The sequence below is a fragment of the Microtus pennsylvanicus genome, chromosome X (genome assembly GCF_037038515.1).
Source record: "Microtus pennsylvanicus isolate mMicPen1 chromosome X, mMicPen1.hap1, whole genome shotgun sequence".
NCBI classification, from domain to species: Eukaryota; Metazoa; Chordata; class Mammalia; order Rodentia; family Cricetidae; genus Microtus; species Microtus pennsylvanicus.
In genome coordinates this window covers 83373297-83399558 of record NC_134601.1, presented here as the reverse complement: position 1 = coordinate 83399558, position 26262 = coordinate 83373297, and the positions used below count along the sequence as shown (strand labels likewise).

At 42.7% G+C, this 26262-nt stretch overlaps 1 pseudogene; it reads right to left on the bottom strand.

Moving 5' to 3' along the window:
* Positions 1-3359: 3359 nt before the first annotated feature.
* On the bottom strand, positions 3360-6433 carry LOC142840385 (actin-related protein 2/3 complex subunit 1A pseudogene; annotated as a pseudogene).
* Between the last annotated feature and the right edge of the window lie 19829 nt (positions 6434-26262).

Genomic DNA, 26262 nt, shown 5'->3' with positions numbered 1-26262 from the left:
GAGCAGGAAGTATAATCCACATGGCTTCTGTAGCAATTAAAATGACAGAGAAATGCAGCTAAGATTTGGTATTTCTTTTATAATCAGAAGCCTTCTTATTAAACATTTTAAATGCTATGTTCAGCAGTTCTCCAGGGAGTTTGAGGACCATCTTTATTACATATACCTGATTTAAAATAAGTTTTGTTTTTAGTTGTTACTTGCTTCAGGCTTAACTTTGACAGCATTTTATAGAAGGCCTTACTTAGTCTCACAAAAAGCATAATTCTGAGCACATTAAAGAATTTGTAAGGTGACTATTAAATTGCATGTCCTATTTATCTTTAGCAGTTTTATAAGACATTAGTAGCTTTTATAAGATTAGGATTTTACAGCTTTATCCCTGTTTAGTTTGAGCCTTAAAATTTTCAATTGAAGATCTCTTAGCATCAAAATAAAACTTTAAACCATAAATACAGTCACAAAGACAAAAAGACTAGACATACATCTTCAAGTCAGTTTCTGCTAGCCTGAATAGATATTAGGACTTTATAGACCTTATTTATCTAGCATACCTTATTTATCAAACATATGTTGTTTCCTTTTTAAAATTTTCTAGAAACCTGTTGTTTAACACAGTTGCAAAGATATAAGTGGTTAGACATTATCTCTAACTCTGTTTATGTTAACCTGAGTTTACTTTTGTAACCTTAGAAATTGATCATCATATAAAAATACATCCTAATCCAAAATATTTTGAAGACCTGCTGTTGCCTCTTTAATCTAAAAAGGAGACACAATAATAAACAGAGGGCTTGGTAGGACTAAGAAGTTTTATAGGTGCTGTCTTAGTTGGTTTATACCACACGGTCACCTTTATCAAGATGGTGATGAAGGTAAATGGTGTGTACCCTTTAACTTTAGTAAGATGGCTGTCAACCACATGATTGCTTTTATCCAGATGAAGTCATCATCCAAGATGGAGGCAAGATACATAGTTGTTACTTGAAAACATGTCTATTTTTTAAACAAGAGTTGAATTTAAGTTACAGGTACAGTATGTTGTAATAGATCTGCTTTTCTAAAGAAAAGTTGAATCTAAGTTATATTTACAGTATGCTATAGTAGGTAAGAGTGAAATATATTCTCCTTATCCTTTTGAAGAGCTATCTGTAAAAACATTAAAAACAATCTTTATAAGATATTTAGATGTAATTTTAGGAAGCACCCATGGGGTATCTTCAAAAACAGTCTCAAAGGGGAATAACTTGATCCCAAGTAGCATGCTAATTCAACTTATCAATTATTATCAGTGTAGACCAAATAATGTTACAATAATTTCTGTAGAGTCTTTATCAGCAAGTTGTTTAAGACATATCCTTTCTGTCATTATTAGGTCTATAATTTTCTGTAAATAAAGAGCTACAGGTTGTTGTGGAGAATTATGACATAAATAAATTTATATAATGCCATTACCTTGTTGATATATAATTCCAATAGAAGATGAAGAGGAAGGAAGGATAAATAATTGATAAGGAAGTAAGGGATTAATTCTGTGAGCTTTGGCAGTAGCATTATTATTTTAATAACCTAATAACCCTGTCTGCTCCAAATATAACATCTCTTACAGAATTTAACCAAGAGTCTCCAGAAAGCAACTCAAAGAGTCAAATTCTTAGTAGCGATATACAGATAAGGATGTACCCAATAAATATGACACAAAATTTAAAATTTTGCCCTTTTAGTTTATTTACCCTGAAAGTTGAGCATTTATTTAAATATGAACAGGATCGGAGAATGTCTTCCATAGACTTGAAGGGAGCAGGCAAAAGCACCTTGCCCTAAGTACTGCCATTTTGACTTCAGACTTCATTTAACCTATAGGGTGAAATATGATTAAATATGATTCAAGTTCCCAAGCCTTAGGGGAGCTCAGAACCTTCCAATGGATGACCCACCTCATCCCTAAACAATAGGAGTCTGTTATGCCCCTTAGTTCTCTAAGACATTATGGCTGTTCTAAGAACAGGAAGGACAAATTAATCTGATTGGTTGGACTGAAAGGCTTGCATTCTGGGTTGGTTCACAATAATGGAACATGCAAGGAAAGATCCTAACTCCTGATTGTGAGACGTGTAACTGTACCTTGGCACAGGTGTGTTTATGGTTTTGCTCTTACCAACCTGGCTTCTGCCCGTTTGGGGCTGCTCCTGTTCATCCTGCAGCCCTGATTGATCAGTGGCTCTGCTTATGTAGTGATTTATTAAAGACTTTGGAACCCAAAAATGTTGTCTCTTTCCTTCCTTGTGGGGCACAATAGACATGGGTATAACATACTGAATGACAAATACCCCAGTAAATTTAACCAGTATAAGCTTAGGTACTTTATATCCTGGTTGCAATTGTTTTTGTACTAGAAGATGAGCCTGTTTTAATTTTCCCCATGAAGGGGCCATTAAAAACAAACAAACAAAAAACAAATCAACAGGAAAAAAAACTTCTAAGCTCTGGGGCAGCTTTATTCTAGCCCATGTTGCAGGTGGCAGAGGCCCATCTGCCATTCCTTGTGACTCAGATGTTGCATCAGAGACTGAGCTCTCCATTTGGCCAACTACCAATGGGGGAAAGGGCCTAGTACCACTTGTCATGAAAGGACTCTAAGTTCCAGATTGCTTGGGAAGGCAAGCAGTGATGGAGTCCATTCAGCCTGTCCTGCCAAGCCCCATGAAGATGTATAGAAACCTCTGTCTCTCTCTGTCTCTGTCTCTCTTTCTTCCTCCTCCCTCATGTGTGTTATTTTCCTACTCTTTCACTTAAGGTTGTGACCCCTTCGGTGAGAGGCCTAGAAATTTTACCTCCTACTTCTATTTAAAGGAAATTTTTCTTACCTTCTCCAAGGGTCCTGCTCCTCACATTGTGTTCCAGTTGTGAGGAATCCCTGAAAATAAATGCTACAGTCAGAAGAACAGTCCACAAGGAGCAAGAAGGAAATCTGGTATAACATGAGTTAGTTTGTATTGGCTCATGCTTCTGGAGTTTTAGTTTTATAACATAGTAAAATTACATATTAAAAATAGTTATCAAGTAAGAATTATAGTTACAATATCCAGTCCATTTGTGTTTGGCAAAATTAAAGAAAATACTCAATTATTTACCTTATCTTTGTGAGTCTAAAGTGTTATATCTAATTTACTTTTTATCATAGCTAAGGAAAACTGTAATTTTAATTACTTAGGCTTTTACTTCCTCAAAGACCCCAGAAGGGCATAATGTCACCTAATGACAGAGACATCCAGATGCCTAGACAATCACCCAATGTTCTTTTGTAATGTTGGGGCATCCAGCTATGTCCTATGGTGCTAGTATATCTGACAGGCATTTTACTTTTTTGGCATCTTGCTAGTCCAGTTTGGACAGTATACTGTCAGCAATTGAGGCAAGGGCAGAAGGGACATGGGGCTCCCTGTGGCAGTTATCTGCTTCTCAAAGCCCATGCTGTCCACCAGGGCCCCCTAGTATCACAAGTACCTGTTACACATTTCAAAGTCCATGCTAGCATCCTAGCCCTTCTCACCTGTCCCCTACCTAAATTCCCTTCAGTTTACAGGCTTCCATGCCCCCAGCTACTCACTCTCCTTATAACCCTGTTATCCTTGCTATTTTTATCTCTCTGATCTGCCCCTGCTTTTCTCACTATGTTGTCTCTATTATCTATCCCTGATATTCTTCCCTCTCTAGTGGATAGCCATGGCCATAGCCAGTTTGCCGGCCTTGTTCAGTCTACTTCATCACTCTGCTCTGGACTCTTCCAGATGCCCCTGGCTTTACTCTCCTTGGTATTTAAAATAAAACATTCCCTTCAAGCTGGGCAGTGGTGGTACATGCCTTTAATCCTAGCACCAGGGAGGCAGATGGATCTCTGAGTTCTGAGTTCGAGACCAGCTGGGTCTACAGAGTGAGTTCCAGTACAGCCAGAGCTACACAGAGAAGAACCCTGTCTTGAAAAGCCAAAATAAATAAAACAAAACAAAGAAACCTTTCCCTCAACCATATGTTGGAGCAGTCATGTCCTAAATGTATACAACTGTGAACTACGATAATGACCTTCCTGGCAAGATATGCCAACTGGTGCAACAGTAGCAAGAATGTTATGGGAGTAGCCAACCACTTTCTGATTAGATTTAATACCTGCTACATGAGAGGGAGCACATACCTAGCACTGGGGATGAGGCCAAGAACATGTAGTTGGATAGGTAATGGGCTCTAAGGGAAAACGTACTACTTTTATTCTGCTAAGTGGACATAGCATCAAAATGACTCTTAATGAATGGATCAGAGAATCTCAACTCCCATCAAAGAAGCTTCTTGTAGTAGATAACAATTAACACAGAAACCCACAACAGATCAACATGCAGAGAATAAGACTTACGAATCCTCATCCCTAAATAGGATTTCTACCTTACACCTATCCACTCAAGGCTCAGGGGTCATTGCAGAAGATGGGTGCAAAGATGATAAGAGCCAGAGGTGGTAGATGGGCTCAAAAACAGTTTTATCTGTATGGAACAGGGCAGATGCACGTATAAACTTACCAAGATTGTGATAGCACATACAAGGCCTGCACAAGCTCAAGCCAGACAAAATACCAGGATAGAGATGGGGAGAGGTGGCCTGGAGTCTCACTCCTAGCTGAGGAACTATTGGCATTTAATAACTGCTGGGAAGAGAGGCTGTTTTCTTTAATGCTGTGACCTCTGGTAGTTCAACTACTCCTCAGGGAAGCCACCATATTGAACAGTAGTTGACCTAGACAAATGGGACTCTAAGGTTTTTAAGGCAGGGAACGTGAATTGCGTGGGTAGGGAACATGAAGGGACATAGGGGTGGATCTGGTAGAAGCTAGGGGAGGTGCAGTAACTATAATAAAAAAAACTGTGTGAAAGTCTCAAACAATTAAAATACTGTTCTAAGAAAACAGTAAAACAAATGTCTGACCGAGACAGAACTTTTCATGGGAATATATTACCTGCCTCTTTAAACTGCTGTTTATGACAGGCAATAGTGGTGCAGCCTTTTATTCCAGTACTTGGGAGGCAAAGGCAGGCCAGTGTCTATGAGTTCGAGGCCAGCCTGGTCTACAGAGTAAGTGTCAGGACAGCAAGATCTACAGTAGTGAAACCTGTCTCAAAAATAACAAGAAAAATACGTAGTATCCTACAATTATAGTTCTCTCCAACTTATTTCAATTCCTTGACTGTAGGGCTATTTTTCTTTTTGCACACTGGGTTTTTAATTTTTTACCAGACAATATATACATTTCCCTTACCCTTTAAGTTAGTGTGACAATCTTCCATAATAAACTACTTAAAGAGAAGCTTTTGTCAAAAATGGAATGAGATAGCAAAATCAAAACAAAATGAAAAGATAAGAAAAAAACAAAAACGAAACCCCTGCTGTTTTTAAAACCCACAACATCCACACGAACACATGCTATCAAGCTCTCTTGTGCCTTTTGCATGGCAAACATGTTGCGTTGGATGCTCTGTTTTGGGACGTCTATTTTGACACAAAGGTCAAACAGTCACGGTCGTCATAGTTAAATAGCATCAGGCAGCAGTCGTGGCCAGCGGCCACAACACTGTTCTCTGAGATGAACGACACACTCAGCAGTGGCAGGAACTCCGTTTTCAGAGTATAAACCTGCACACTTTTTGAGGCATCAGCAACGGACACAGTGCTGTCATGGCTGACCCAGGACAGGCTGCTCCCACTGGCAGAGAAGCTGACCCCATGCACCCAGCCGCTGGTGCCACTGCCACCAAATTCAGACATCAGCTGACCAAAAAGGCATCTTGCTGCCCCAGGGAGTGCTGGCTGGCTTCTCTCATCCATCTCTTTGATGTAGGCAAAAAACACTCTTCACTTGAAGTCACATGAGCCTGCAGCCAGCAAAACGTTGTTGGGATGCCAGTCCAAGTTGAGGACTGTGGAGCAAAGTGGCTTCTTAATGTGCTTGCTCACCCACGAGTCATTTTCAGACTCAAAGTAACATACAGAGATGAGCCGGGCCCCACTCCCCACAGCAAACTTATTCTCGGGTGGGGGCCGCTTCACAAAAGTGGCTGCGCGGTTAATCCTCAGGATCACCAGGGTAGGCTTCCAGATGCGTTTCGGTCCGCCCACAAGTGACGATGCGGTCACTCTTAGAATACCAGTCAATACCTGTGATGCATCCATTATGTTCCTTCAGCTCACGAGACTTCGTCCACTGGCTCCCACATTGGGGCTAAGGGCAATGTGGGTACGATCCCTGTTCCAGGCGTGACAGGTGATTGGCTCTAGCAGAAACTGATGCAGAGACATGATTCTTAAGTGTTTTCAAAAGTCAGAAAGTATGTTCCCAAGAGTGTTGAGTATTTGAATGAGGCCAGAAACAAATCCTAGTCTTCCAGTACAAGGAAAGAGAGAGGAAAGGCAAGGAAGGCAGGCATTCGTAAATGTCTAAGAAGCATTAGTAATGGCTATTATTTATTTTCATTATCATTTGAGCAGCTGCTCTTGAACCTAATAAAAGCCAAGTAGACGAAGACTCTTACTGCAGCTGGGGAAATAGAGACACCGAGAATCAACTTTCCCAGGGTCACCCTACAAAGTGGCAGAGTCAAATGAGAACTTTGGTGGTCCTACATAAAGGACTTTATGTAATGAATAGTAAGGCAGAAAAGAGCGCAACTTTGGCGGGAGATGGAGGTGGAACCGAAGAATCTTACGGTTACTCGGAAAGATGGCTTTTCTCTTGTTGGGGAGGGTCCCCCAATAACTGACGGACCACAGGCTGCTGTAGACAACACTCTGGGGTCGGGTCGGTCCGGAAAGCCAGAGCGGAAGATTCGTGGACTCTGGTCAGTCGATGTGAACAGGCTCCGGCTGGCACCACGGAGGAGGGAGGCCCAGAGGAAGCGGCTGACAGATCCCGGAAGTTAAGGTCTATTTTATTGTATCCAATAGATACTTGGATGGTTTCTAAGACTGCCCTGTTTGATATGAGGAATTTAGTTAAACGCTGAATTTTAAAATAAGTTCCTCTTAAAGTTTTATGCAGCTAGAGACGCTGTCTGAAATGTACTTCTTAATATTAAACGAAACATTGTGTAGATTCTATTCTATATTATAGAAGTTCTAAATTATCTGAAAATAGTTTCAAAAGTTGCAACTACAAATTTAAGAAGACAACGTCTATAAAGAATGCATATATAGTCACACAAAAGAATATTTTATTTTGCTCTAGTTATTCTCAGTAACTAACAAAAGGGGAAGAGAAAAAGAGCCCAGCCAATCCTTTGGCTCATTAGTTAGACAATCCTGCCCCCTAGAGGCATAGTAAGGAAAACGCAGCATGAATTCCCTATTCCTAGCGAGAAGGTTGTTTAATTTTATTTGTGAGAATGTTCTCAGTGCTGACAGGAAAAGATCGCTCAAGTCATATTAGATTAATACAACAAATAACTGTGATTGTGTGATGAATCCCACGAACCAGCTTCTTTAGGAAAGTAAAGAACGCTGGGAAGAAATCAAAAGCCCCTACAGAGCACTGTGTCTCCATCCCAGGAGCTCTGGGTCCATCCTCTCCACACTTCCATTTGCGCATGCGAAAGAACAGCTATGTAAAGGGATGTTTTTCTGTGGTTTCATCTTGTGCCCGATGTGTCTTCTAGCCCTAATTTTGCCATTCAGTAGTTATTAAAGTCAGAGCGCTCTGATCCCATGTCTAAGACACTCAGAACAGCTCTCATCTCAGAATAAATTCTTCTGTGCTTTCCTTGCCCTGTGAAACCTCCCAAACTGCCCCACTGCTTCAGCTTTTACTAATTGTCCTCTTCAGCCCCTGCCCCTTTTCTTCCTTCCAAATAATGAGCCAAACTCATTCCCAGAGGCCTCTTTAGATGTCCTGTCTCCTTTCATTTGGTCAGAGAGCAATCTGTGGTCAACTTAAAAAGGACTCAATCACAACATCACATTTGGTTTTCTTTCCCTCACCATCTGAATTTGTATTTAGCATGTTGGCAATGCCCGTGGAAGTTTTTAGGTAGTTAGATGGGGCAGCCAGCAGACAAACCACCCTCTGGAGAAACTTAAGTTACACAGACAAAGAGGCAGGAGGCCTGGGCCACCCCAGGGGTCCAAATTCACCAGAGCCATCCAGGGAAGTCTGCTGCATCTGCAGGGCCCGCTGGGATTCTGGTGGGTGGTCCGAGGAAAGGGATGGGAACTTGGGCCTGGCCGTCAGAGAGAGGCTGCAGCTGGCCACTCCGATGCGGCTTCATAGGTTCTGGTTCCCTTTGACTCTGGGTAGTTGAGGGGTGGATGCAGCAGTAGCCACAGCTTCATGCTGCTGCTGTCAGTGAATGTCCTCGGCTACCCTGGGACTGATCTTCAGTTGGGTGTTGCTGGCGCTTGGGCTTCTGGCCTGGTGCTGCTGAAGCCACGACCTCAAGGGCAGCCACCTGTGCTGTGCCCTGGTGCTGTTGGAGGACTAGGAGCACGCTGTGCACCTGGGGGTGAGAGCCTGCAATTTTCCAGACACCCAGAAAGTAGAATGACTTAATAGTATGGTAAAGCACATGGAGCCCTTTATTTGTTATTTTATAGAGAGACTTTTGAGAAACCATTGGAAGCAGCTGTGTGGGGAGCAAATGCCCATCTCAGCACCTTCAGCTTCACAAAAGTGAACATGGGTTAGCAACCCCTTAGAGACAATGGTATTATGTTTATACTAAAAATGTAGACAAAAGACAAATTATTCTGAATCTTACAGATTAGTCTTGCAGGAAATTGTGAGATTGATTTGGAGATAAAACGATATTTTTGTAGAGCTGGAGTGAAAAGAATTCAGATTAGTGGGACAATGTGGTCGATCCTGGAGCCCTTGAATGATGACATGCCTTTAGCTGGAACATTGTCCATCTTCTTCCTTAGGAAACCACTTTTAGGGATTAACTGGACAGGACTGAATTATCTCCTGGACATCCCTGGACTGAAAGGCTTATCAAATACTATCATTTTGGATATAACTGTCAATCACTTCCCAAAAAACAAGATCCTAGCTGGGCTCCCTATGCTTCCAATAAAGATATAGCCCCATGCAGTCCCCGCCTCCACTCCAACCCTAGATAAAGCCCCATGCAGTCCTGGCCTGCACTCCATCCCTAGATACAGCCCCATGCAGTCCTGGCCTCCACTCCATCCCTAGATACAGCCCCATGCCGTCCCCTCCTCCACTCCATCCCTAGATACAGCCCCATGCAGTCTCCTCCTCCACTCCATCCCTAGATACAGCCCCATGCAGTCCCGGCCTCCACTCCATCCCTAGATACAGCCCCATGCAGTCCCTGCCTCCACTCCATCCCTAGATACAGCCCCATGCAGTCCCCGCCTCCACTCCATCCCTAGATACAGCCCCATGCAGTCCCCTCCTCCACTCCATCCCTAGATACAGCCCCATGCAGTCCCGGCCTCCACTCCATCCCTAGATACAGCCCCATGCAGTCCCTGCCTCCACTCCATCCCTAGATACAGCCCCATGCAGTCCTGGCCTCCACTCCATCCCTAGATACAGCCCCATGCAGTCCCCTCCTCCACTCCATCTCTAGATACAGCCCCATGCAGTCCCGGTCTCCACTCCATCCCTAGATACAGCCCCATGCAGTCCCCGCCTCCACTCCATCCCTAGATACAGCCCCATGCAGTCCCGGCCTCCACTCCATCCCTAGATACAGCCCCATGCAGTCCCCACCTCCACTCCATCCCTAGATACAGCCCCATGCAGTCCCCTCCTCCACTCCATCCCTAGATACAGCCCCATGCAGTCCCGGACTCCACTCCATCCCTAGATACAGCCCCATGCAGTCCCGGCCTCCACTCCATCCCTAGATACAGCCCCATGCAGTCCCCTCCTCCACTCCATCCCTAGATACAGCCCCATGAAGTCCCCTCCTCCACTCCATCCCTAGATACAGCCCCATGTAGTCCCCTCCTCCACTCCATCCCTAGATACAGCCCTATGCAGTCCCCCTCCTCCACTCCATCTCTAGATACAGCCCCATGGAGTCCTGGCCTCCACTCCATCCCTAGATACAGCCCCATGCAGTCCTGGCCTCCACTCCATCCCTAGATACAGCCCCATGCAGTCCTGCCTCCACTCCATCCCTAGATACAGCCCCATGCAGTCCCCTCCTCCACTCCATCCCTAGATACAGCCCCATGCAGTCCTGGCCTCCACTCCATCCCTAGATACAGCCCCATGCAGTCCCGGCCTCCACTCCATCCCTAGATACAGCCCCATGCAGTCCCTGCCTCCACTCCATCCCTAGATACAGCCCCATGCAGTCCCGGCCTCCACTCCATCCCTAGATACAGCCCCATGCAGTCCCGGCCTCCACTCCATCCCTAGATACAGCCCCATGCAGTCCCCTCCTCCACTCCATCTCTAGATACAGCCCCATGCAGTCCCGGCCTCCACTCCATCCCTAGATACAGCCCCATGCAGTCTCTGCCTCCACTCCATCCCTAGATACAGCCCCATGCAGTCCCCTCCTCCACTCCATCCCTAGATACAGCCCCATGCAGTCCCGGCCTCCACTCCATCCCTAGATACAGCCCCATGCAGTCCCTGCCTCCACTCCATCCCTAGATACAGCCCCATGCAGTCCTGGCCTCCACTCCATCCCTAGATACAGCCCCATGCAGTCCTGGCCTCCACTCCATCCCTAGATACAGCCCCATGCAGTCCTGCCTCCACTCCATCCCTAGATACAGCCCCATGCAGTCTCCTCCTCCACTCCATCCCTAGATACAGCCCCATGCAGTCCTGGCCTCCACTCCATCCCTAGATACAGCCCCATGCAGTCCCTGCCTCCACTCCATCCCTAGATACAGCCCCATGCAGTCCCCTCCTCCACTCCATCCCTAGATACAGCCCCATGCAGTCCCTGCCTCCACTCCATCCCTAGATACAGCCGCATGCAGTCTCCTCCTCCACTCCATCCCTAGATACAGCCCCATGCAGTCCCGGCCTCCACTCCATCCCTAGATACAGCCCCATGCAGTCCCGGCCTCCACTCCATCCCTAGATACAGCCCCATGCAGTCCCCGCCTCCACTCCATCCCTAGATACAGCCCCATGCAGTCCCGGCCTCCACTCCATCCCTAGATACAGCCCCATGCAGTCCTGGCCTCCACTCCATCCCTAGATACAGCCCCATGCAGTCCTGGCCTCCACTCCATCCCTAGATACAGCCCCATGCAGTCCCGGCCTCCACTCCCACCCCTCACATCACACTGGTCTTTTCAGATTCCAGTGAAAACTCCGGGGACTGAGTGCTGGTACCTGTCACACATTAGATCCCACTACCTAAACATCTGTATCTCTTTACTTCTCAGAAAATTTGTAGTCCCAATTCAATTAAAAATCAAAGCTGGCTTTGAAGTTGGAGTGTGGCTCTCTTCTTCTCTAAATCCAAGCAGGTTGTTAGAAAAAAAGTTCAGCGTTTTTCCTCACATCAGAAGAGCCACCTGGTGTAGAACAGAAGAAAACCAAAAATCTAGGGACTGTTGTTGTCAAAACTAATATCTCCCCAAACTATTTCTCCTCTTACTTATTTCTGACTCTTTAGTAACTTTTTTTTGGCTGAGTAACTTAAGTATATTTTGACAAACGGATAGGTAAAACTAGTAGATGGATGATAGCTAGCTAGCTAGATAATAGATATATAGGTAGGTGATAGATAAATAGATAACATATAGATAATAATAGATGTGACATATATTCAGTAGAATATTGTTACATTTTAATATCTTTATCTTAATTTTAATTATCGTAAGTATAAGTTTATCTGTGTGTCTGCATATATTGTCCTGCCTATTCCTCTCAACAATTCAATGACTTTCTGGGGTCCTGGAAGATATCCCAATACACTGGCATACCCTATAATCCACAGGGGCAAGCCATTGTGGAGAGGACCAGTAGAACTTTTAAGGAACTGTTGGCCAGGACTGTCTTGCCAGAGGCTAGGAGAGATCCTCATCTGACCTTAACAGAGGTTCTTTTCCATATGACTTTCTCAGCTTTGATGACAAGGAGCTCAGCCCAGCTTACAAATACTGGGCATCTCTGCCAAGGAACACACCCCTGCCCCTGGTGATATGGAGAGATCCCCTCTCCCTCCAATAGCAGCCACCAGCCCCCCTGCTGACCTGTGGGAGAGGGTGTACTTGTGTTTTTCCTTAGACTGCCACAACACCAATATGGGTCCCTGTAAGAGAGGCGGGTATACCTGGCCATTGATCAGCCTGCTTCTACCAAGGAGGGATTAATTCAGGATGGGTAATGTACATACTCCCCTTTCTTGCTCTCATTGCCCCCCTAACAAATCAATTTATTAAGGGCAGAGGTTATGGCCTTTGACTCCTCATTTTTTTAAAAAAAATTGGCATAACATAAAAGGCTATTGGATCCCTCATGGATGCTCACATATGTATTAACTGGTGGGGTGGTTTTGTTAACCTTTGTTCTCCTTAAATATCTCATACAGAAGATCCAACATCAGTGGATGGCAACTAAGGTGACTTTTCAGTTGGTAATGGTTCTTAGGCCGCCCTCCACAGGAGGTTATGCATGCCTGATTATTTGTAATTCAAAAGGCCACTGCCTAGCCCCCCAACTCTGGCAGCTCTCAAGGAATTAATGTTCTTCAAGGGCTAGTAGTCAATAACGGCCACGAGCTTGCTTGGCAGGCCAACTTAAGACAGGCACAGTTCAGTTGCTGAGCCTTCCTGAGGTGGGGTCAACAAGGCCTGAACAAATAAGTCTGGCTCTCACTGAGTGCCCTCTGTAGTAAATAAAAAAGAATGGATATGTAGGAAGTTAAGGCCTGGCACTGTCAAAGGTCCTGTCTGTGCCTAGCCAATAAGGAGCAACCAACTCAGTGTTTCCTGAGCGCCTAGCAACAGGCACTGTCAGAGGTTCTGATTGTGTCTAGCCAATGAGAGACAGCATGAGATGTCAACTGTCAACAGATCAAAAAGTCTCAGTGCTGGGAGGGTAGATAAGTTTTTCCCTGTTGTTAAATAAATGAGTCTGTTGTAAGCCTTCTACCTGACTCGTGGTGTCTGTGTTCATTGATGTCGTGCCTTCACTCCTCCCCCCATTCCCCAAGGAAGACATTCGAACCCAATAAAACAAATATATTCTCCCACTCACTCCATTAGAGGTATCATCTGTTGAAGGCAAAGGCCTCTGTCTTTTTGACCACAGAGCTCTCTCTACCCTTGACCCTGGATGGGACATAGACTAAAAACATTTGTTTGTTTTTACATTTGTTTTGAAACAAAGTCTCATGTATCTGGTTATATAACCAAAAAACGACCCTGACCTCTTGGCCTTCTTGCCTCGAATGTTCCAGGTGATGGGATTACGGGTGCATACCACCATGCTTGGGTGTCAATTTTTTTCAATGATCAATAACCGCAGGGAGACCTGGAACATGTCAATTATATTTTACTTCTAAAGTACAAATTTTCAATCGCCTCCATATTATCATAAGTGTCAAGAAGACAGCTGAGGAAAGATTCAATGGCCGACAAACAAGTATCCAATACATTTCGGGATAAGGTTTATTTTTCAGTAATAATGTCTCTGGCTCCCTCACTGGCTCCAGGCCACCTTGGACGTTCTCCTTTGAACCTTATGTCAGGGTGGTAAGTGGGAAGAGTGGTCATTGCACAACATAGAACATTCTCCCTAGGCCCTATGGGATTTCTATGGAACATTGTGGGTAGATGTTTGAGTCATCCACAAAGAAGTCAGGATTGATTGACTCAAAACTTCTATGTTTGTTGTTGCTGTTGTTGTTGTGGAGACATGGTCTTTGCTATGTAGCCCAGACTACCCTGAATTTGAAATCTTCCTACCTCAACTGTCAAGTGCTAAAATTACAGTTACATGGTGCCAAATAACACAATCCCATGGTCTGGTTTTAAAACTGGCATTATTTAAGCAGGCAGTAGTGTTTAAGCCAGACCGAGATAATATATGCCAGTGTGTGTGTGTGTGTGTGTGTGTGTGTGTGTGTGTGTGTGTATGTGTGTGTATTTCTTTATTCTTTGTGAATTTCACATCATGCACCTAAATCCCACTCACCTCCCAGTCCCTCCATATCTTCTTCTCATGCCATGCAGCATCTCCCCCAAAAGAAAACCTCCCCCAAATAATTAAAAACAAAACAAAAAAGACCAACTCACTCTTCCATCTTTCCAACATCTCTTCATTTCTCCTAATGGTATTGGGCCAATGCAAAGCCCAGGATGTGGGTCTGGGTGGTAGGTGAGCTGATCAGTCTGGGCCACTAGGACCAACCACCTCACGCAAGGGGCAGAGCCAACTCTCCTAGGCCTATGCCATAGGAATCAACTTTCCCAAGCCTGTGGCACGGGATGAGGTCTCTCTCCCAAGTGCAGGGCTCAGCTCTCCCATGAGGAGTAGAGTTAGTTCTCCTGCTGCAGTGTCCAGTGAGGGGCAGGGCCAGCTACCCCAGGGTCACCAAAGGCCAGAACTGGCTCAGCACAACCCTTGGATTTCAATACACATGGTTCCCATGGCCTCCTGTAATAACACAGGCCATGGACATCAACATAGACCCCACTTGCAGTAGGACCATGGACCCAGACATGGTACTCGGCAGCAGCTCAAGACTGGATGCCACCACAGCCCCAGTGGCAGATCAGGTCATACAGATCACTATGGCCCTGGTGGCAGTGTGGCTCTCAGACACCAACATGGCCTCAAGTGGCAGTCCATACCCCAGGCAAATATGTGGTATTTGGTGGCAACATGGGTCATGGATGTGAACACAGACTCCAGCTGCAGTAGGACCACAGACACAGACAAGTCACATATACAGGAAAACCAATCAGAATAACAACTGGTTCCTCAGTGGAAACTCTGAAATATATCCTGGAGAAATGCACTCCAAATTCTAAATGATCATGACTGTCAAACTAGACTATTGTACTCAGAGAAACTACCTGCTATAAGTGAAGAAAAAAGAAAAACTTTCTATGATCTAAAGCAGTTAAATATCTGGGTGTTGTAGGAGGCTGTTTGTTCATTTCCCAGCCACCCAGACTCCAGAAATAATCACACAGAAACTATATTATTTAAATCACTGCTTGGCCTATTAACTCTAGCTTCTTATTGGTTAACCCATTTCTATTATTTTATACTTTACCACGAGGTTCGTGGCCTACCAGCAAGGTTCCAGCTTGTGGCTGGCATCTTTCTCCTCTAACGGCTCCATGGCGTCTCTTGACTCCACTTTCTTTCTACCAGCATTCAGTTTAGTTTTCTTCGCCTAGCTTTATTCTGCTAAGCCACTGGCCAACACAGTTTCTTTATTCATTAACCAACAAAAGCAATACATATACAGAAGGACTTTCCACATCATCTGGTTGGAGTTCCCTCTGACTTGGAATAAAGACTCAGTTGGTTATAACTCCACTGTGTCGGAGTGGTCATCATTGGTGGGCTTGCATAACAGAAAGACAAATGAAGCTGTAATTTGTTGTGGGATATTTGTTCACACTGACATTCTAGGACTTCTAATAATGTTAACCTTGATTCAGAAGGTGGAGTCAGTGATTGGCTGACCGGAGTTAGCCACAGATACAATGGAGGGACAAGAAGAGACAAGGAGAGCATTGGAGGGAAATGCGGAGAGTAGGGTCAGCTGTTTATTTCTCAGCTGTTCCTTGGATTTATCAAGCTTTTATCTCAATTTCTGGCTCATGAGTTTTATTAATACTAGAACAATTAAGGTAAATACATTAATAATTACTGAAACACAAACTGTGGCTAAGAACACAAACAGGAAAACAATACTAATATATTATCTATGACCAAAACATACCTCTCAATAGTAACTTTAAAACTGGGGGGATTTATTAAATTTTAAAGTGAAAATCATGGCATTTATTAATTTGTACATACAAAAAGTTCACAAAACAGCACATTCAGAATCTTGATTTGTTATGCTGTCTTTGAGGAAAGTTGGAAGATTCAATAATGTATACTATGTTTTTATAATTTTTTGAGATTATAAAATAATTACATCATTTCTTCCTTTCTCTTTCCTCCAGACCTTCCTGTGTACCTCCTTGCTTGTTTTAATTTATGGCCTCTTTTTCTTTAATTGTCTCACACACACACACACACACACACACACACACACACACACACCTGCTCAGTCTGTAAAATGTTACTGACTATTTGGCATTGGATAACCAATTGGTGTGCTCTTCCCTGAGGAAGACTATTTTTCCCACTCTGAACATTCTTTAGTTGCCTGTATTCTATGTATAGGAATGAGGCCTGTGAGTTTTTCCCCTTCCACATTCTTTTTTCTTTTGCAGCTTCCAATACCATTTCTCCATTTTGTATACTTAGTGATTTAACTTTTATTTGCTGTGAGACATTTCTTTTCTAGTCTTGTCAATTTGGTGTTTTGTGTGTTCTTGTATTTGTATACTTATGTCTTTTCTTAGTTTGGGGAAGTTGGTTTTCATCTATGATTTTGTTGGAAGAGCTGCTCAATGTCATTGACCTGGGATTCTCTCTCGCCTGTTTTGATAACTTTGTGCTTTTGTCTTTTCATGATTTCTCGTATTTTCTGAATGTACCCTATCTGTGTTTTAAGATTTTTTTCATATTCTTTGCTTATCTTACCTAGATACTCTATCTTTGAGTTTGATATTCTCTCTTCTGCTTGAGTCATTCTATTTGTAAGGTTTTCCTCTGAGTTTTTCAGTTGCGTTATTGGATTTTTGTTTGTTTGTGTGTTTGTTTGTTTGTTTTGAGTCAAGGTTTCTCTATGTAGCCCTGGCTGTCCTGGAACTTTCTCTGTAGACCAGGCTGGCCTCAAACTCAGAAATCTACCTGCCTCTGCATCCCGAGTGCTGGGATTAAATGTGTGGATCACTATGTCTGGTACACACACACCCATAGGCATGCACACACACACACACAAACAGCCAAAACAAACTCAACCAAATAAATAATTAAACAAACTTAATGAATTCAGAGAAATTAAATGAAAATCCATGTATCCTATCTGACTACAATGTAGTAAAGCTTAAAATTAACAGCAAATGAATCTCTAGAAATTAGACAAATTTATGGAAATTAAAGAACACATTACTAAATGGTGAATGGATCAAAGAAGAAATAAAGAAAACAATAAGAATATTCCTGGAATTAAATAAAACTGAAAGCATAGCAGCAAAAACTCTGGGACACATTAAAAGCAGTCCTAAGAGAGAAATTTATGGCTCTAATTGCCTAAACTAAAAAAATATGAAAATGTTGTTTGCAGGCCGCTTGTTCATCCTGGCTGCCCAGAACCGAAATAATCAGCCCAAGAGAGAGAAGTGCGTTGCAGTCAACAAAACTGAAAGAAATGGAAGATCTGAAGAGCCATCTAAGCCCTTTGACATTGGGCAGACAGCTACAAAATTTGGAGTTTGCCCTGCTGGGTTTGGTCCTGCTTTGATCCAGTGTTTACTCACTATGTTCCCTTTCTCCCTTTTGGAATGGTGCTGTATATTCTGCGCCATTATATATTGGAAGTATGTGATCTAATTTTTGATTTTTCAAGGGATTAGAGTTAAAGATACTGTCTTGAGTCTCAGAAGAGACTTTGAACTTTTAAACAGTATTGAGACTGTGAATGACTATGTAGACTTTTGAAGTTGGGCTAAATGAATTTTGCACTGTGATATGGCTATAAGCCTATAGGGGCCAGAGAGTGAGATGTGGCGGTTTAAATGAGAATGGCCCCCATAGGCTATTTGGATGCTTGGTTTCCAGTTGATGGACTGTTTATGAATGATTAGTAATAGGTGTTCTGTACCCTATAATAGGTTTCTCTGCTGACACAGCAAGCCAAATTTAAAAAACTTAGCCAGGAGGTGGTGGTGCACACGTTTAATCCCAGCACCCACGAGGCAGAGGCAGGTGAATCTCTGTGAGTCTGAGGACCACCTGGTCTACAAAAGCTAGTTCCAGGACAGGCTCCATAGCTACTGAGAAACCCTATCTCTAAAAACTAAAATAAATAAATAAAATAAAATAATAATAAAAAGTAAAAGACCAGGTTTATTCTGGGCAAAGCAACTCCCTGGTAACCCTCCAGCCTCCAGAAATTGACTCAAGAGAAGGGGCAGGAAAAAATCATATGGCCTAACTGAAGGAGTGACCTTAAGGACTCTGTACGCATGGGATGATGATATGTCCTCTATAAGGTGGGTTTGTGCCTAATTACAGCACTTTAGGCAGGGATTGGGCAGCTGGCAGCTTCAGGGGAGGAGCTGCCACAACTGGCAGGAATGCAGAACTGGACTTTAGCAGTTTTTCTGAAAGGGCGGGGTTTGGAGAGGCGGGAATGGGGCTTTAGCAGGGGTCAATCTGTTCCAGCCCAACAATTAGGAGCTGAGGTTTTGTTGGAGGAGGTGAGCTACTAGGAGTGGGCTTTGAAGTTTCAAAAGCCCACACGAACCCCAGTATCTCTCTGTCTCTGTCTCTCTCTCTGTCTCTCTCTGTCTCTCTCTCTCTGTCTCTCTCTCTGTCTCTGTCTCTCTCTGTCTCTGTCTCTGTCTCTCTCTCTCTCTCTTCCTCGTGCTTGCAGATCAGGATGTAAACTCACAGGTACTACTCTACTATTATGCCTGCCATGATGATGATGGCCATGAAACTGTAAGCAAGTTTCTTTTCCTTCCTTCCTTCCTTCCTTCCTTCCTTCCTTCCTTCCTTCCTTCCTTCTTTCCTTTTGGTTTTCCAAGACAGAGTTGCTCTATGTAACAGGTCTGGCTAGAAGCAAGTTTCTTACAAAGGCAAAAAGCACAAGTTTGGTACCTCCCATTGATGGAGTTGTGATGGCTCTTGGCAAGCATGACAGGATATGTGCTTTTATGAAACTGTAAGCAATTATATACTTGAGGTGTCCCCAATATTCTTGGGTGTTTGATTACTTGGTCCTTAGTTAATAGCTAATTGGGGAGGCTTAGGAGTTTTGGTGCTGCTGGAGGGAGAATGTCACTAGGGGTGAGCTTTGAAACATCATTTAGAGTGTGCTATCTCCAGATGTGGATGCTCCGCTTGAAGCGTGAAGCTCCAGCCACCACGTCTGCCACCTGCTATCCCATCATTACGCACATTAACACTTGGCAACTATAAGCCCCAAATAAACTTTCTTCTCTAAGTAGTCTTGTTAATGGTGTTTCCACAACAATATAAAGGTAATTAATACAAGTCAGAAAGACAGATGTTTCATGTTATCTTTTGTGATTCCTATTTCTGAAACATGTTATGCTTACTTACAAACATATAATACATACATTAGTGTTTATGTATACACACACAGGCACTCACAAATAAAGTTACTCCTCCAAGCATGAGAAACTTCCCTTTGAGTTGCTCATCAGAGGAGTTCAGGAAACTTCCTAAACAATGTTAACTGTTTTCATTGCCCTAAATTATCTCCCAAGACTTGGATGTAAGATCCTCTAATTGTGAGGTGGTGGTGGTGCACACCTTTACTCCCAGCACTCGGGAGGCAGAGGCAGGCAGGTGTCTGTGAGTTCGAGGCCAGCCTGGTCTACAATGTGAGTTCCAGGACAGCCAGGAGCTACACAAAGAAAACCTGTCTCGAAAAAACAAAAACCAACAAAGCAGACAAACAAAAAGACCCTATTGCTGAAGATAGCAAATAATTCAGATACAAGATTTGGAGAAATTGAACTGTAATTGAAATGAGAAAAATCTACTAGCTAAATCCCGCCCCAGCCTTGGGTAAAAACTGAGGTCAGCCTGATCCCCCACCCCCTCGGCACTTAAGGCACTCACAGGAACTTTTGCTAATCTGCATTTTTCTGCTTCTGGAACTGCAAGCCTTTCTACTCCCCAATCAAACAGAAACACAATAGTGACACAGCTGTGTCCTCTTCTTATTAAAAGCTCATATCCTGTCATGCTTGTTAAGAGCCATTACAACTCCGTCAATGGGAGGTACCAAATTTGTGCTTTTTACCTTTACAAACCTCCTGCTCTCTCAGCTAAGACTTGTGCTTGCCCGCAGGTGGATGTGCCTTGCTCAATAAAAACTTCAGATTCATAAAGTTCTTGTCCTGGTCTCCTTTCCTTGGGTGAGAACAGCCCAGCTATAACAGAACTGACCTGGAAACCTCCTCCCAAGGTAGAGACCTCTCATGTGTCTGAAGGTACTGTGCAACCTGCCAAGGGATGAAAGCAATCATTACCCCTACCCAGTGGTAAAACCTGAAAACCACAGCAATGACCAGCATGGCACGCTATCCCCAGTGGTGCTATCATGGTTGGTTTTAATGTCAACTTCCTACAAATTATAGTCACCCCAGTGGGAAGTCTTAATAGAGGCTGGATGACCCACCCCAGTTAAGAGTAACACCTTGTTGTAGCAGTCCAGATAAAAAGTATACAGCAGAAGGAAGGTGACTCTCACTTTGCTCTCCTGACCTTCCCTCTTGCCAATGGCTTGATCTACTCTGTTGCTGCTGCTGCTGTGTCTTTCACGGCTATAAGAACCAGCATGTCCAGGCTCCTATCATGGACTATGGACCAGTGGCTCTCTAGGGACCCCCCAGAGGTGTTTGCAGATGACACTTAATTCTCAGGGACAGGTTCCAGAAAGATTGTAAGAGCCCGAGGATTAGGACATAAGTTGTGAGATGTGTCTTCTATCTATAATAGAAAAACTGCATTCATGAAAATGTCACCTAAACAAGATCTACACAGTGATAACACCCACTGACGTGGCAACATGGACAAGGAAATCTCACAAGGCCTCATCCATATAGATGAGGAGCTCCAGAAAATGAATGGCTTCTGAGAGAGGAAAATTCAGCATTCTCCAGGGATGTAAAACAATAAGATAAAGTTATGAAAGGGAGTAGGAGAGACACGGGATTTGGAAGAAAAGAGGCAGGGGAGAAACTGATGTTAATACAATGCTCATGTGCTCATGTACAAAATTCTCAAAATAATGAATTAGAAAGTTAAAACTATTCTTCTGAACACACCTCCCCACAGAAGACAAAAGAGAGGACAGGGCCAGGGCAAAACAGAACAAAATAATTTCCCTCAATTTGGGCCTTTAGTATAGAAAAGCTATACCAAAGATTTTGAAGAGGGGAAGGAAGGAAAGGAGGGAGGGAGGGAGAAAGGAAAAAAAGAAAGGAAATCTGGGTGAACAAGAATAAAGCTTTTCTTTAAAAAGCGAAGTGTGGAGCCAGTGGTGTGTCCCTCTGGCTTCTTGCTAAGCAGTCAGATTCCTATGGGGAGAGGTTGGAGTCACCTGTACTAGAACTCATCAATCCTCCACCACAGAAACTGTTTCTAGACACCGCAAAAAAGTCTACAACAAATGTTATGACATATTCACATACAAAATATGAGTAAAAGCAAATGCATCAGTGATGTGGGATTCCCCTCTGTATTCTGTGAATGCCATTGGTTAGTAAAGAAGCTGTTTGGGCCTATGACAGGGCAGAATAGAGTTAGTCAGGAAAACTAAACTGAATGCTGGGAGACAGAAGGCAGAGTCAGAAAGATACCATGTAGCCTCCACAGGAGACAGATGCCTCCACTGGAGCCCGCTGAAACTTTGCAGGTAGGCCATGACCTTGCAGTGATGCACAGATTAATGGAGATGGGTTAGTTTATGATATAAGAGCTAGCTAGCAATACACTTAAGCTATTAGCCAAACAGTATTGCAAATAATAGAGTTTCTGTGTGAGGAAACAGAAGCCAGAACATTGCCTGGTAAGCCACAACCTCGTGGCAATACACAGATTAATAGAAATGGGTTAATTTAAGATATAAGAGCTAGTTATCAATACTCTTAAGTGATCAGCTAAGCAGTGATTTAATTAATATAGTTTCTGAGTGATTATTTCAGGTCTAGGCAGTTAGGATACATACAAGCAGCCTCCACCAACAAATCAGCCTTTTCCAAACCTCAGTTTCCAAAGGCTTTCTTCACATGGCTGTTAATATTTCACTCCATGTTGCCAAACAAAACAAACTTTCAGCAATGGCATCAAAGAGGTTTGGTGTTGGGAAACACTCTCATCAGGGCTGAAGTCTGGTCTGGTAGGTAGCCTTTACTCTCCTGCTGTCTCCTTACCCTGTCACGCCCCAGAACACGCAAATGGATAGATCACCACTTACTAACTAAAGTTGAAGGACATTGTAAATACACACTTGCTATTTCTAACAATGGCAAGAATGTTCATCTGTAGCTATTTTATTATTATTATTATTATTATTATTAGTATAGTTTTCCCATCAATTAGGGAAGTAAATCAAGAGGCTCTGAAGAAATTTCAAGTGTCTATTTCTGAGGGAAGTGTGACAGCGCTATTGATTAGCTGTCACATTGCACTACAGTTGGACTGGGCTTCCTTAACTGGCTAAGCTCTTTTTCTAATCTTTTAAATTTTCTGTATTATTATTACTAATTATTTTTATTGTTATTACTGTGTGGGTACATACATGTATATGTGGAGGTCAAATTTCCCTACACAATGTTGGTCCCCAGATCAAACTGAGGTCATCTGGCTCGAGTGAAGTCTTGAGTAAATGTGTATTTTGACATGGGCATGGACTGCCAGGGACTCCAAGACATATTGGCATATGATGAATTGGCAAAGCCATTACCCATATGGGCCAGGTTCATGAGTGATGTCAAAGCTTTCCTATGTAGTGTTTATGAACAAACTGGTCAATGTGTGCTAAGACTAACAACTGCAATTTCATTCTCTTGGATGTTTACAGCCTGAGACTGCTCACTTATGGAAACCCTGCTACAGAAACTAGCTAATCCGACCTCCTGTGCAGTATATAATAAACAAACTGAGGTTCCACGTTGCAGTTGTACAAGTTAGAGAACCCCACCTGATCCCAGCCTCACTCTATGTTTCTGTTCTTTTTTCATCCTCAGACAGGGTTCCAGGACCCAAACAGAATTAGTGAATGGATCCCCTTAAACTATTTGGTGTTGGTTTTCTTTCCCTTGGCTGGGACCTCCTTTGTGCTGATGTGGCCTCTGGGAAATCCTGGTGAAGAATTGGATTTACTTGGCCTTGCATACCCTAGGCATTAATGACTAAGCCTATGTTTATTATTTGCTTTCCTGAACAGACACATTTCTTAGAGAGAGACCATACTAAAAGTTAAATTTTGTGAAACATGAGAAGATAAGGATCAGAAATTTTGTAGAGGAGATTGATAGGAAGATATATATGGAAGACACACTGAGACAAAGAGAAGATGGAAGGGTAAATGAGCCACTGTGTATGTCTACACAGAGAAAAAAAATAGAAGGCAGGGAATAGTTTTAGAAGTCTGGCCCCAAGCAGTTAACTCCATCTGAGCTTTCTGCTGGGCAAAACTTGCCTTCAAGTCATAGTCTTCAAAATTTTAGTGGGCCTGCCTCTTCGGGAACAGGTTCTACAGATACAAAACCCTCTCCAGCACTTGCTGCCTCTCTTTGGAATGTGAGATACATTGAAAATTTGGTCTAGGATTAGATAATGTGATATGTACATTAGATAATGTGTCTAAAGGTTTCAGCCAACTGATGACATACAATTAATAAATACTAAAACACAAGATGCGGGTGGGGCAAATGGTACTTTTAGAGGTTTGGCTGGACATTCTAAGCCAACAGCTTTGGTGTACAAGTTAAAAATGAGGCTTACTGGGGCTGGAAAGATGGCTCAGTGCTCTTTCAGAGGACCTGGGCTTCGTTACCAGATGGTAGCTCACAATCATCTGTGACTTCAGTTCCAGGGGACCTGACAACTCTTTTCTGACCTCTGAGGGTTCCTGCATATACATGGTGCCCATAAACTCTGGCACACACACACATATATATATATATGTAAAATAAATATTTTCAACAACCCTTAGCATCGCCTCTGTGAAGTTTGAAAGTTGGTTTTTAAAAAAAATCCAGATAATTCCAGAGCAGGATTTGATAAATCCAGAATGATTATTGACTCCATTTCTTATCCTTTTTAAAAATATATTCCTTCCCACTTCCCTCCTATCTGGGTCCACTCCCTTTCTGTGTCTCATTAAAAACAGACAGGCTTCTAAAAAAATACAAAAACTTCACTCTTAATGGTCTATTTTGTGTATACATTTTGGGAATCGAATTAGGAGCCTTGGGCATGCTAAGCAACTTTCCTAACTCTTATTTAAAAGGTTAAAACTATGAAGGCCAGGTTTTGGTTTCATTCAGGCCCTTGAATACAGTTAATCTTAGAACTTGCAGATAGATTACTAATAGCCATATTACAAATGGATAAGCGTTTTCAAGTGCTTTATATTAAGTACTCTATAAATTCATATCCAGTGAGGTGGGCATATTGCCATCCTGCAATCTAGGTGAGTTATAAACACTGACTAATTTGCCACGGGCCACAGGACATTCTAGAGTATTTCAACTCACATCTTTGTTTCTGAAGTTCTTCCTTGGACTCTTAATCCTGTTTCTTTATGACCTCATTTATTTTTCAGTATTTCTTCCAACTTCTAGGCTAGCTTAATTGTGAGGTATAATTTCCATAAGACAAAAAAATTGTTTTTGACTAGTTTGCCAAGGAAAATTTTAAAAGGACAAATCTATGTCCATTTATATGAATTAAGGGATATAAATACCATAAATTTGTTAAATCACTCTGGACATTTCCAAATACACCTTAGGAGTTAGAAATTAAATCAAATGAACATTCATTTTAGCATGTTAATATGTTTTGGAATCAGTTTTAGGGCAAGTATTTTCCAAAAGTCTTGGGAAAAGTATATATACATATATATACATGTGCCTCTGTATATGTCTACATATATGCATATGTATATATGTGTACATCTATTTATATATATGGATTATATATGTGTGCATATGTATGTATGTATAACAGGTTGGCCTCGAACTCACAGAGGTTTTGCCTGCGTCTGCCTTACAAGTGCTGGAATTAAAGGTATGCACCACCACTGCCCATTCATGTTTTGATTTTGAGACAAGGTTTCTCAGTGTAGGTTTGGCTGTTCTGGAACTTGTTCTGTAGACCAGGCTGCTCTTGAACTCTGAGATCTGCCCGCCTCTGCCGCCAACAGCTGGAATCAAAGGCATGCATCATCACTGCTAGGCCTTATCTGTCTATTTGTTTTTAAACTTAGTAAGAATATTTAACATGGGGCTGGAGAGATGGCTCAGTGGTTAAGAACACTGACTGTTCTTCCAGAGGTCCTGAGTTCAATTCCCAGCAACCACATGGTGGCTCACAACCATCTGTAATGAGATCTGGTGCCCTCTTCTGGGGTGCAGGTATGCATACAGGCAGAACACTGTATACATAATAAATAAATAAATCTTTTTTAAAAAAGAATATTTAACATGGTCTCCAGACACCTTAACACAATTTTGAGTGTATGGTAGAGTCCTAGTTAAGATCAACTGACTATATAAGAACAGCATTGTTTCCAGTCTCTCTACTGAGGTTAAAGGTGTATACCACCAACACCCGGCTTTTTTCTGTATTTGAGTCTATGAAATTTGGGCAAATTTTGATGGTTCCAAGAATTGAATCCAGAGCCTTGTGCAGGATATGTAAGCAGTATACCTTTGAACACCACTAGCAGCCCAAATTGAGCAATCTTTAAGGACCCTCTTAACTCTAATATGAAATAACTACAAAGGATTTCAGTCAACTTTTTAGTATGCCAGTCAGTTTACCAGCATCCAAGCAGATGCCCTTTTAAGTCGGTTGTCTAGAACTGCCATAGGCCGTTGAAGAGTGTTGTCATTGCTTAGAAGATACTTGTTTAAATTGCTTTTGGGAACACCAATAAAGCTTATGAGCACCAATAAAGTAACCCTATTCAGCTGGTTCACATGCTACCTTTCTGGTCAATCTTGGCTGTTTCCAAGAATTACTTTTATCTCAATAGATTTTTAACACTTAAGCAAAACAGTCTAAAGGCAAGTGCAAACAAATCATTTCCAAATAATAGGTCAAGCAGTGTTTGGACTAAGTAAATGGCTATTGAGGAGAGGACTTGAAGATCATCATGTCTCATTCAATGTGAAGCACCAAGATAAAGAGCTCCCATTGTAAGCAATCAGGCTTTT